General features: G+C 43.1%; 1 protein-coding gene across 1 annotated transcript in view; it reads right to left on the bottom strand.

Moving 5' to 3' along the window:
- The window catches only part of LOC124605686 (shootin-1-like), a 302,657-nt gene that overhangs the window by 232,934 nt on the left and 56,383 nt on the right, over nucleotides 1–13,340 (bottom strand). The window lies entirely within an intron of this gene.

Raw genomic sequence — 13,340 nt, 5'->3', positions numbered from 1 at the left:
GCAGCGCAATTTCACCGCACAGCCGGCAAGGATGGCAAACAGGGGACATATCGATACCAGGGCATGAAGTGTACTCAGTTGGACTGTAACTATGCCTTGCAGACAGGCGCCTGAATAGTATACGCATGTGTCAGCACCTGAGAGAGGACGTGTAGTTGGGATTAAAGAAGCCGGTTGAACTACTAGCCGAATCTCTCGACATCTGGATAGGAGGGACGCCATTATTGGACGATGTTGGCAGGAGTGGGTGAACCACTGTCGAACACAGTCAAGAAGGAAGCGGTCGACCTAGACAGACGACAAAAGGTGAGGACCGAGCAATCGGCAATCGAATCATCATCATTATTATCGATGCAACGTGCAGCTGGTGCTTCAGTGACCACAAGGGAAGGTCTCATATTCTAGTCCAAGTTAGGCACGGTTTTGGACTGCCAGGAGGCTTCAATAACTGTTTTATGTAATTCCTGTAGAAATAGACTGAAACAAGTGTAAATTGCTTGATTGTCACAAATGAAAACGTTTGATGCTGAAATAACAATGTCAACAGCCTTTTTACTAGGGCTATCCGGAAAGTAAAGCTGCAAAACACAGAAAATGTTTCAGATGCGGTGTATTTTCAAAAAAAATGGTTCAAATGGCTCCGAGCACTATGGGGCTTAACATCTGAGGTCATCAGTCCCCTAGAACTTAGAACTACTTAAACCTAACTAACCTAAGGACATCACACACATCCATGCCCGAGGCAGGATTCGAACCTGCGCGGCTCCAGACTGAAGCGCCTAGAACCACTCGGCCACACGGGCCGGTGGTGTATTTTCACATTAACTTTATTAATGCTTAGAAATTTCTCACTTGATCGTCACAGATGTCCATATCTTTTTTGAGGTTGTCTACGAGGTTTCCTTCCTCTAATTACTTTATTGCCACTTCTTGAAGTTCACCGTTTTTTGCAGTAACTCGAAACCCATTAAAACGGCCGTCACCGCCCATAGAAAAAGTACAACAGAAGAAACAATACATCAAGGCTTTTTTTTATTTGGAAGTAGGTGTGCCGAGGCAGACGTCTATCAATTTAGACTTTCTTCTTTCTAAAATAGTCCATACGCTTTCCTCAATCATTCTCATTTTATAAACGATTTTCTGCCACATCTAGTGCCCCCACTATATTACTCACGCAAAAATACTGCAGATACACCAGATATAGATACACCAGATATGTTTAATGTTGCCAAGGGCAAAACTGTCAACCCCATGGCTACGTTTAGTAGTAGTGTGACCCCCCGCTTGAAAAGTTATTGTAAGACAAACAAAATTTATGTCTCAGGAACTCTCATGTGGCCTGTTCGTGAAAGGCATGAGCTACCTGCGTCCTGCCCATTGATTTCCACAACCGTTCATGCGCCTGGATGCGTCTGAGATTACAGAAGTGCGATTCCGCCGGAGGAACATTTCCGGGTTCGGCCTAGACGGAGGCAGAGATTGTTCTACGGCCTGATTCTCCAGCAGCCTTGGTAACACCGGTGTGCTGTTCAAACGAGTTTGGGTAGTTTTACAGACCGGTTGAGCTACAGCGGCGATCCATAACCCCAACCCCCGCATCGAAGAAGAAACGGGGGACCGTTATCTTCATCTACCCTAAACACGACGAACCGTGGAAAACGGGAGCGCCACATTTTCCCATGGCGCAATATTCACTTATTAGCCGAAAAAAGTTAATTGTGCTTAATGGAACTCTTCCTTGTCAGGAGAATCGTTTTCCTGAGAAGGAAAACACATTACACACGTTCTATTGCTAGTTATCTATGTTTCGTGTCGTCTTTAACCGAGGATCGTTGGGTAACACAGCAGATGAATATCCACTGTTTGTTAGTTAACTTTTAAAAATCATACCTGATTCGAAAATATTTAATTCAAATATAAGCTGTTAACAAAACTGTTAGAGACTTATCAATCTTCGAAAAGCGAAATGTAAGAATTTATGCTAAACTAATCACTTCCTACTTACAGAACTGCTAGTCATTTGTTTCAGCGTATCACCTAATTGATATTTTTAAAACTATCTAAAATTCATTTCAAATCCAGACACTTTTTGTTTTCTTTTTTTCGGTAAATGAAGTAAAACTGAAACTAGGAGCGCATAACCATCATATGAAGTTCCCGCTGTTAGCTTCAGTTGAGCCTAGCCTAAGGATAATACATAATTCACTTTTGTAAATCATTTGTTTCTATGAAAAAAAGCTCTACAACTGTCAGCTGTTCTAAAATTTCTGTGACCTTACTTTTTTTGCATTTTCTACTTTCCAGTTACCTCTGTTATCGCAGACCTACTTTACCTCAACATCAGAGTGGAAGATTTCTCCACGACACAAAATACAGCAAAAAATATAGTTTCATTTCACTTTTACGATATCTGCTGAAATATAAGCTGTTTTGTAACATTATAAATTTTGTTTCAGAGTATATTTGTTAATGTCTCATGAGCAGCAGGCGTATGCCTGTCGAGACAAACTTTCTCGAAATCCAAATGGGGAGAAATATTTACATTTAACTGCCGTTGCGAGAATGATGTTAGACGAAAAAAGTACCATTAATATTCTACCACCTGCTTTACTTACGGCAGCCTATGTGATCGTTCCATTTCATATCGCTACAGAGCGTCGCACCTAGGTATTTCTAAGAGTGGGTCGATTTACGCTGTAACTCAGTGATATTATAGTCATAAGATACTTAGTTTTTTTTTCATTTTGTGGAGTGCATAGTTTTACACTTGTGAACATTTAAAGCAAGTTGCCAATCATTGCACCACTTTGAAATCTTAGCAAGATATGACTGAATATTTATGCAGCTTTTTTCTAACATTACTTCGTTATAGATTACTGAATCATCTGCAAAAAGTTTGAGATTACTATTAATATCGTCCGCAAGGTCATTAATATGAAACATGAATAGCAATGGCCCCAACACACTTCGCTGGGGCACACCCGAAGTTACTTCTACATCTGACGATGGCTCTCCATCCAGGATAAATTGCTGCGTCCTCCCTACAAAAAAAATCCTCAATCCAGTCACAAATTTCGCTTGACACACCATATGATAGTACTTTTCACCATAAGCGTAGGTGTAGTACTGAGTCATTTACTTTTCGGAAATCAAGAAATACTGCATCTAGCTGACTGCCTTGATCCAACGCTTCAGTACGTCACGTGAGAAAAGTGTGAGGTGGATTTCGCACGATCTGTATTTTCAGAATCTCTGCTGGTTGGGATGGAGAAGGTCATTCTGTTCGAGATACCTTATTATGTTAGAGCTCAGAATGTGTTCTAAAATTCTACAGCAAATCGATGTCAAGGATATTGTTTTGTGGATTGAAAACAGGTGTCACTGGTGCTTTCTTCCAACTACTGAGCACGGTATTTTGTTCGTGGGATCTACGGTAGATTATAGTTAGGAGAGAGACTATCAGCCGCGAATTCAGTATAGAATCTGACAGGTACCCATCGGGGCCTGGAGCTCTGTTCAATTTTAACGATTTTAGTTGTTTGTCAAAACCACTAACACTTATTTCACTCATCTTTTCAGTGGTACAAGGGTTAAACTGGGGGCAATTCTCCCGGGTTTTCATTTGTTAAGGAAACTTTGAAAACATATTAAGCATTTCATCAATTACTTTGCTACCCTCAGTTTCAGTTCCTGCCTCATTCGCTACGGACTGGACGCTAACTTTGGTGCCACTAACAGCCTTTACGTACGACCAGAATTTCTTTGAGTTTTGTGAAAGATCATTTGACAACATTCTGCTATGTTAGTCATTGTACGCTTCAAGCATTGCCCTCTTGACAGCCCATCGTGTTTCATTCAGAATCTGTCTACCTATGGTCCTATGCTTTGTTTTACACCTATTATGCAATAGTTACTGTTCCTTTAAAAGTTTCGTTACAGCGACTGTGTACCATGGAAGGTACTTCCCATTATGAACTGTTCCACTGAGTACATATCTATCCAGGGCAAGGTCAACCATTCTTTCAAACTTGAGCCACAGTTCTCCTACGTGCTCCCGTCTACCCTCGTATGTATAGATGATCAAAACTGGTTATGAATACTACAAACTTACCATTCCAAAAACATCGAAAGCTTTGTTTCCAAAAACTCTAATTCACCAAAAGCATTTCATGTCATTCTTGTACTTCGTTCTCTTTTTGTGTCTACTCAATCGTTGTCTTTAATTGCGCTAAATATAAAAACTGGTTCTACCTGCAACCTCGACTTTTTGCAACTGAAGTGGTTATGTTATCTGAGACGAGGATTTATCTGATTAAACTTCAGTAAAAATCAATCTTATCTTGGCAAGATAATAGCCTGGTGCAAAGCCTGACAACTTCCTCATAACTCAGGGAAATGTAAAGTTGTGCACGTTATGTGAATCTTCAGGTTTTGGCGGCGCAAAGACTGTTCCATTAAGTTTTGGGTGTGCAGCCGCAAGAAATCTCCTTCTTCTTCTAATATTTCGGCCGTATAACGTTCAGCCATCTTCAAAGTGAGCCGCACGTTAGTTTAAATGCAAAATTCTACCGCGCGTTCGTCGCTGATTGGCTGTCGCATTATGGCCGTAGCTTCATTACGGCACATTATCGACCTGTGCCCTATTCGTCTCCTACCCTGCTCCCACATTATTACCCGATTGGTTTTATGCACTCTATATACGATGTGCTCAGAAAGTGAATGTACTGTGACCGTAAAGGAGTGTGGTTTTATGTTTTTATTGTTTTGTTTTTATAAGGTTGACAAGACTGAGTGGTCGAGGGAGATCCCCTGACCACAGCGAGCATCGGAGGAACACGGTAGTACATAAACTCACACTGTAGCATCCAGTTGCATGAAAGATGTCAGTAAGAAATCCCGCCAGCTGCGAGCCATATGATGTGATTCGTTTCCAACTCTCGGAAGGAATAATACCCACTGAAATTTTTTCGTGAATCAAAACGGTCTGCGGCGAAGGTGTTATGGGCAAAACCAGTGCGTTTAATCGGTGTAGGGAGCTTAGTGGAGGAACAACAAATATTCATCACGAACAGAGGTGTGGAGGACGTTCCACTGTGACTGATGAGTTGATGCAAAAAAATCGAGGAAACTGCTCGTGAAGACCCCAGATTGACCCTGGATGAAATTTCTGCCATGTTCCCACAACTTTCCAGAAGTCTATGACACGAGACACTGACAGAAACGCTGGGATACCTGAAATTGGCGCATGACGGGCCCCAATATAACTGACAGAGCAGCACAAGAAAAACCGGGTCAGTAGTGCCCGCGAGTTTCTTAACCGACTTGAACTGGAAGGCGAGGATTTTCTGAGCTCTTTGTGGGTGGTCCATTAGACGACTGAGACGAAAAAAGAGTCGTCACAGTGTCCTCACACCTGCGACAAATTTCAAAACGGCAATTTCGGGCAGAAAATCACGGCGAAGTCTTGGGGCCGAAAAGGTATCACTTTGATCTAAGTTCTACCTCAAGGGCAGGCCATCAGTTCACAAGGATCTTGTGAGACCCTGAGAAATTAAAAAGGGTCATTCAAAACAAAAGGTGGGGAATGCTGAAGAGAGGAATGTGCTTGTGGCATAACAATGCCCGCCCTCACACAGCCTTAACCGCCAAGCCGCTCTTGGACTCATTTGACTTGGCGCCCAGCGATTTACAGTAGACCTATTAACAGTATAGTCAGCATAACCAGCCTTTAAACGACGGTGATACTCACTAGGAGTCACTTTTTCAGCAGTTAAAAATCCGATAACAGCACGCTGATTAACTCTCTCGCTGGCGTAGCACTACAACACTTTTCCATATTGCCGCTATTCAAGATACACTGCAGGAACGCAAGGCATTCAAACTGCGCATGCGTATAGTGGGGGTCGTTACCTCCCACACCTGGCGCGTGTATCAAAGTCATTTAGGTCGCATTCTACAAGCATTGTGTGCATTTTGAGCCTACCCTCGTATTACTACATTAAAGTCCCCCGCCGCGGTTTTCTGCCTTAGACTATGTGACGCCGGCCAGAGTGGCCGAGCAGTTCTAGGCGCTAGAGGCTGGAACCGCGCGACCGCTACGGTCGCAGGTTCGAATCCTGCCTTGGGCATGGATGTGTGTGATGTCCTTAGGTTAGTTAGGTTTAAGTAGTTCTAAGTTCTAGGGGACTAATGACCTCAGAAGTTAAGTCCCATAGTGCTCAGAGCCATTTGAACCATTTTTGACTATGTGACGGCTGCAGAGAGAGGTTCCGTGATGGGGAAAGGAGCTGGCAGGAGATATCTTCAAGGAGGGCATGAGGAACCTTGTCGCGTCTCACCAAATGAACTGAAAGGGACGGTGACTAGATAGAAAAATAGTCAACAATATCCTGTTTCTAAAAAAAATATAAAAATCTAATACACTTACTTCCTGAACATGTCTCGTATGCGATTTTCTCGTCTAGAAGAGAGCGTTTCCATCCAGAAGGTAAAGAGTGTTTAGCATTTCGGCCATGGCGAGATACCGCGCCCCTGGACAGGGAGCGAGAGTGTTCCGTAGAGCAACGGACGCAGTGGGAAAAGAGCGGCTGTTGGCGGGTGGCGCGGGTCTGCGTCAGCGCGACGTCAGCTCATTCCTCCCTCCCGACGCCCGACCGCGGCCTCTTTGTGGCCTGACCGGCGTTAACGCTACCAGACACGGCTGTAGGCCGCAGCCACGGCTACTTCTACAGTCATCTCGCTGATTAATAATGGAGCTGATACTGTGCTCACTTATTTTTTCTGGAGGCAGAACAGGAACTCTAACGTTTCGAAAAGCAGCGAATGAAATAATTCTGCGCACAAATAATCCGTAAATATAAGGGCTCTGTATCTGCAGTCTCTGGAAATGTAGCTTACGGCAGAAAAATAAAAATCTCTTCCAACAAACGAAGGAGGCGAACGGGAAAACAAAAGTCTAAAAAAATGAGATTGACAGGAAGTGCAAAGTGGCTAAGCAGGCATGGCTAGAGGGCAAATATACGGTTTTAGAAAAGTATTTCCCTAGGGGAAAGATAAATATCGCCTAGACGAAAATTAAAGAGGCCATTGTGGAAAAAAGTAGTTGTATGAATATCAGGAGTCTAGATGGGAAATCTGTCCTACGCAAAGAAGGGTAAGCTGAAAGGGCGAAGGAGTATATAGAGGATCTAAGCAAGGGATATTAACTTGAAGGTGGTACTATAGAAATGGAAGAGGACGGAGATGAACATGAGATGGGAGATATGACACTGTAACAAGAATTTGATTGAGGATTGAAAGACCTAAGTCGAAATAAGGCCTGAGGAGTAGACGACATTCTGTCATAACTACTGATAGCCCTGGGAGAGCTAGCCATGACAAAACTCTGCCATCTGGTGTGCAAGATGTATGAGTCAGGCGAAATACCCTCAGACTTCAAAACTTACTCGACTTGACTTAGTTCCTGTCGTTCCCTCTGGAACACAGGGCCGTGACGAAATTCCTCCACCTAGTACGATTTCTAGCACGTCTCTTCACGTGCATCCTATGCAGCTTCTCTCTCGATCGTCCTTTTCCAGGTCTGTTTGGGACGACCATGTTTTCTAACTCCTTCAGGGTTCCAGTCCAACGCCACCCTTTCAACAGCTCCATTTGGTTTCCTCAATGAATGCCCAATCCAGATACATTTTCTTTCCTTGATTTATATGTTGATTGGTTGCTGATTTGTCTCCCTCCAAAGATCTTCATTTGTCATTATATCTGGCCATCTCGCATTTAAAATACGCCGGAGACAGCAGTTGGTAAAAACTTGGAGCTGGTTTTTGATGTGGTTAGTCACCTTCCAAGTTTCGCAACCATGCAACAGAACAGCCTTCACATTTCTATTGAAAAGCCGGAGTTTGCTCTTCTTTGAGATGTTTCTATTTCTCCGAACAGGGTACAATCGTACAAACACATTATTTGCTTTGCGGTTGCGACTACAAACGTCCTCCTCAGCGCCTCCTGCATTCGTGACTGTACTTCCGAGATAGAGGGAAGATTAGACCTGTTCTACGTTCTGCCGGCCGCTCTGGCCGAGCGGTTCTAGGCGCTTCAGTCTGGAACCGCGCGACCGCTACGGTCGCAGGTTCGAATCCTGCCTCGGGCATGGATGTGTGTGATGTCCTTAGGTTTAAGTAGTTCTAAGTTCTAGGGGACTGATGACCTCAGATGTTAAGTCCCACAGTGCTCAGAGGCATTTGTTCTACGTTCTCTCCATTAACGGCCAGCCTATTCGTGATGATCGAATTTATCCGCATTTCTTTGGCTTTGCGAACATTTATTTTGAAGCCTTGCTACTTCTGAAGAATATAATAATTCCAATCCCAAAGAAAGCAGGTATCGACAGGTGTCAAAATTACCGAACTATCGGTTTAATAAATCAAGATTGCAAAATACTAACACGCATTCTTTACAGATGAATGGAAAATCTGGTAGAAGTGGAACTCGAGAAATGTCAGTTTGGATTCCAAAGTAATGTAGGGACACGCGAGGCAATACTGACCCCACAACTTCTCTTAAAAGACAGGTTAAGGGAAGGCGAACCTATGTTTGTAGCGTTTGTAGAATTAGAGAAAGCTTTTGACCATACTGACTGGAAGACTCTCTTTGACATTCTGAAGGCAGTAGGGGTGAAGTACAGGGAGTGAAAGGCTACTTACAACTTGTACAGAAACCAGACGGCAGTTGTAAGAGTCGAGGGACATGAAAGGGAAGCAGCGGCTGAGATGAGTTGTATCAGGCTTGTAACGTGTCCCCAATGTTGTTCAGTCTATACGGTGAACAAGCAGTAAAAGAAACCAACCAAAATTTGGAGTAAGAACTAAAGTTCAGGAAGAAGAAATAAAAACTTTGAGGTTTGCCGATGACATTGTAATTCTGTCAGTGACAGGAAAGGACTTGGAAGAACAGTGTAGCGGAATGGATAGTGACCTGAAAGGACATAAAACGACACACTTATAGTAGTAGATGAGTTTTGTTTTTGCGCAGCAGAAGTAGAGAGGATATAAAATGTAGACTGGCAATGGCAAGAAAAGCACTTCTTCAGAAGATAAATTCGTTAAAATCGAATATAGATTTAAATTCTGGGCAGTCTTTTCTGAAAGTCTGTGTAAGGAGTGCAGCCATGTATGTTGGTGAAACATTGATGATAAACAGTTTAGACAAGAAGAGAATAGAAGTCTTTGAAATCTGGTGCTACAGAAGAATGCTGAAGATTAGGTGGGTGATAACGTAACGAATGAGAAGGTGCTGAACAGAATTGGGGAGAAAAGAAGTTTATAGCACAACGTGACTAGAAGAAGGGTAGGTTGATAGGACACATTCTGAGACATCAATGTATCACCAATTTAGTATTGGAGGAAAGTGACGGGGAGGGGTGGGGGATCGTACAGGGAGACAAAAAGATGACTACAGCAAGCAGATTCAGCTAGATGTAAATTGCAGTAGTTATTTGGAGATGAAGAGACTTGCACAAGGCAGAGTAGTATGGAGAGCTGCATCAAACCACTCTTTGGATTGAAGACCACAACAAGAACAGCACTGCATCGTGTCTCGAAATGCTACGAACGTAGCAGTTAGTTAACTCCGGGCCGTGACGTTTACAGATTTCCTAACTGTAGATCTCGCGAAACTTCGCACTTAATTGGATTTCGACAGAGGAGCTTAGTCTGTACAACGAGTGTTTCTACACGTCGAGAAGCATCTGGATGAATAGATCGTTATCCTCTTCGACTGCAGACCAGTGCTAGCGTTATTGAGATATCTGTAAAACGGACGAAAAAACCATCCAGTGGCATACGACATCATGAACCTGATATTAAAGCACGCAGCTATCAATCAGTGTTACCATGTACTGAGTAAAAGATCACTGCAACACTCCTGAAGTAAAACAGCAGCCACTTACGACAGAGAGAGGAAACATGTAATTATCAGAGAGAAGTGCAGCCAAACTGACAAAGATACAGATAATTAAACTGCTACTTGTTACTTATTACTGGCACGAGAAACATAGCTCCTGGAAGAAGGTTGTTGCCGAGATATGGCATAGCTACGCTGTAGGCTAGGGTTGCCCAACCTTTTAGCTTACCTGGGTCACACTGGAAGAGAAGAGTATTTTTTTGGCCGCACATAATGTACCTCAGGCTACTAAGAATAACCATTGAGGAAAAAAGTATGTTGTGGACCATCGAGAGAACAGTATAGTGTGGCGGGAGTTCCACGTATTGATACTTGTTTTTTGTTTAGGGCGCAAAAACAACTGAGGTCATAAGCGCCCATGTTACCTGTGTCATAATCTTAGAACACTAATACGAAAGAGAAGTTAAAAAGCGACTACACATTAAGCCCAATCGTCGGAAGGAAATAGACCTAAGAACAAAGACTTTGTCTTGAAGAAAGGTCCACGAAATACGCCGTAGAGATAGCGGAGGTCAGCTCTGCCCTAGGCGATTGTTTCCAGAATGAATTTTCACTCTGCAGCGAAGTGTGCACCGATTTTAAACTTCTTGCCAGATTAAAACTCTGTCCCAGACCAGGACTCGAACCTGGGACCTAAGCTTCTCACCGGCTGAGGTATCAACGGACGACTCAGTTCTCATCTTCACAGCACTATCATTTCATCTAGGAGTGCCAGCCCCGCAAGATATGCAGGAAAGTTTCTGTGAATTTTGGAAGGTAGGAGGTGACTTGCTAGCGGAAGTGCAGTGATGTATTGGTGAATAATTTTCTGGCATAGCTCGTCACTTAGAAAGAAAACGAGCAGTACGAATAATGTGTGATATTCACTCACGGACGTTATGTAGGTATCTCTTTAAAGAGGTAGGGATTTTAACTGCGCCGCCACACCACATATATTCGCTAATGAAATCCGCCACAATTTGAGAAGAACAGTGATGTCAATACCTACAACACTAGAGGGAAAATTGCCTTTATTATCTATTGTTAAAGCTGTCAGTGTCACAGAAAGTAGCTCAATATGCAGCAACAAAAAATTTTGATCATTTTTCCTATAACGTAAAATGTCTGATAGGTAGGGAAGCAAGTTTTAAATGTAATTTAAAATCATTTCTCCTGCACAACTCGTTCAATTTTTTTCCACTTAAAAACTGGCAGCCAGTAGAAAAAAGTGTAGTTGTATGAGTAGGACTAAAAATAATAATGTGTTCATTAATGTTATCACTAATCATTTATAATTACCCTCTAAACTGTCTCGTCCCTCATCATTTCTATAAAAGAATTGTTCAGATGATCTATGGACCGTGTAACTAGCTAACTGAGGTAAAATCTTAATCGTGCTTGGATAACTCCATCGTCACTATGGAACAGTTTAAATCTGCCAGGTTCTTCCACCTCTTTGTTGTATGTCCGGCTAGATCCGATATTACGAGTCAGTACAGTCGGCATCCGTCGATTTCAATAACCGTGATTCGTTATTTCTTGCACACTAGTATCTCTTCTGGGCGCCAGTCAGATGTTATCTGACATTGGCCCAATCAGCCGAAAACCGATTTGTTATAAAGAAATATAAGTGGAACAAAAAGCAGTTTGTTTGACAATGTTTCAATTCATTTAGCGTCGCATATACACATTTGTAATGGGGGCAAGTACAGCAGAACTTGGAAATGAAACTTGTACTGCCTATGCGAGTGTGAAACACAAAAGAGGCCACACGCAGCAGGCCATACGGACATGTGATATGCGTATTTACTGCACTGCGAGCTCAAGTCAGGTTTAGGACACAGTAGATCCCCCGAGACCACACCGAAACCCGCAGAATGCGTACTTAGCTGTAGAGTACAGCTCACCCTCCCTACACCCAAATACCTTCAGCTCTAGCAGAGCTGCGTGTGCGCGAGCACCCTGAAGCCTCACAGCGAGCTGGAGTGTGAATGTAATCGCGTGCGTGCTGCAGAAGACGATTAACAGGTCGAAAGAGGGTGGTAGAGAGCTTCATTCGTGGGGTCATATATCCAGACCACCTTTGCTGTCACAACCTCTCTCCGGTTCATCATTTACAACATACTGACAAACAGGGCGTCGCCCAGGTATTCATTTTACCGCCTTTCTATTTGAAACGAAAACAAAAAATTAAATACGTTTTTAGTGAAGCATCAAAAAATTTATTTCCTTGTGTTCGTGAAACCGGATTTGAAATTATGAAACAGTCACACAAAGACATATGCATGTGTATAAGTACAGTATTCAAATTAAGAAAAACCATCCCTGACAGTTTCTGTTTCTGCTTCGCTTGTCTATGTTGCGATTTCGTAGGGGGTCTCCATGGCAATGCCTCTTCATAGCTCACTAGACGGCTATAATATATAATATAATATACGCCTCATCCGGTTGCGCTTCGCAGTTGAACGCTGCCAAAATATAATATAATAATATAATATAATATTCGCCTCATCCGTTTGCGCTTCGCAGTTGAACGCTGCCAAAATCGCTGCCAGGTGTCAGGAATTTCCCTAGGTTGACTCGACTACAGGGCTATTACAAATGATTGAAGCGATTTCATAAATTCACTGTAGCTCCATTCATTGACATATGGTCACGACACACTACAGATACGTAGAAAAACTCATAAAGTTTTGTTCGGCTGAAGCCGCACTTCAGGTTTCTGCCGCCAGAGCGCTCGAGAGCGCAGTGAGACAAAATGGCGACAGGAGCCGAGAAAGCGTATGTCGTACTTGAAATGCACTCACATCAGTCAGTCATAACAGTGCAACGACACTTCAGGACGAAGTTCAACAAAGATCCACCAACTGCTAACTCCATTCGGCGATGGTACGCGCAGTTTAAAGCTTCTGGATGCCTCTGTAATGGGAAATCAACGGGTCGGCCTGCAGTGAGCAAAGAAACGGTTGAACGCGTGCGGCAAGTTTCACGCGTAGCCCGCGGAAGTCGACGAATAAAGCAAGCAGGGAGCTAAACGTACCACAGCCGACGGTTTGGAAAATCTTACGGAAAAGGCTAAAGCAGAAGCCTTACCGTTTACAATTGCTACAAGCCCTGACATCCGATGACAAAGTCAAAGGCTTTGAATTTTTGGCGCGGTTGCAACAGCTCATGGAAGAGGATGCGTTCAGTGCGAAACTTGTTTTCAGTGATGAAGCAACATTTTTTCTTAATGGTGAAGTGAACAGACACAATGTGCGAATCTGGGCGGTAGAGAATCCTCACGCATTCGTGCAGCAAATTCGCAATTCACCAAAAGTTAACGTGTTTTGTGCAATCTCACGGTTTAAAGTTTACGGCCCCTTTTTCTTCTGCGAAAAAAACGTTACAGGACACGTGTATCT

This window comes from Schistocerca americana, chromosome 3, assembly GCF_021461395.2.
Source record: "Schistocerca americana isolate TAMUIC-IGC-003095 chromosome 3, iqSchAmer2.1, whole genome shotgun sequence".
Taxonomy (NCBI): Eukaryota; Metazoa; Arthropoda; class Insecta; order Orthoptera; family Acrididae; genus Schistocerca; species Schistocerca americana.
Note: the sequence above shows the minus strand (reverse complement) of the source record. Positions and strands in the feature narration are given on the sequence as shown.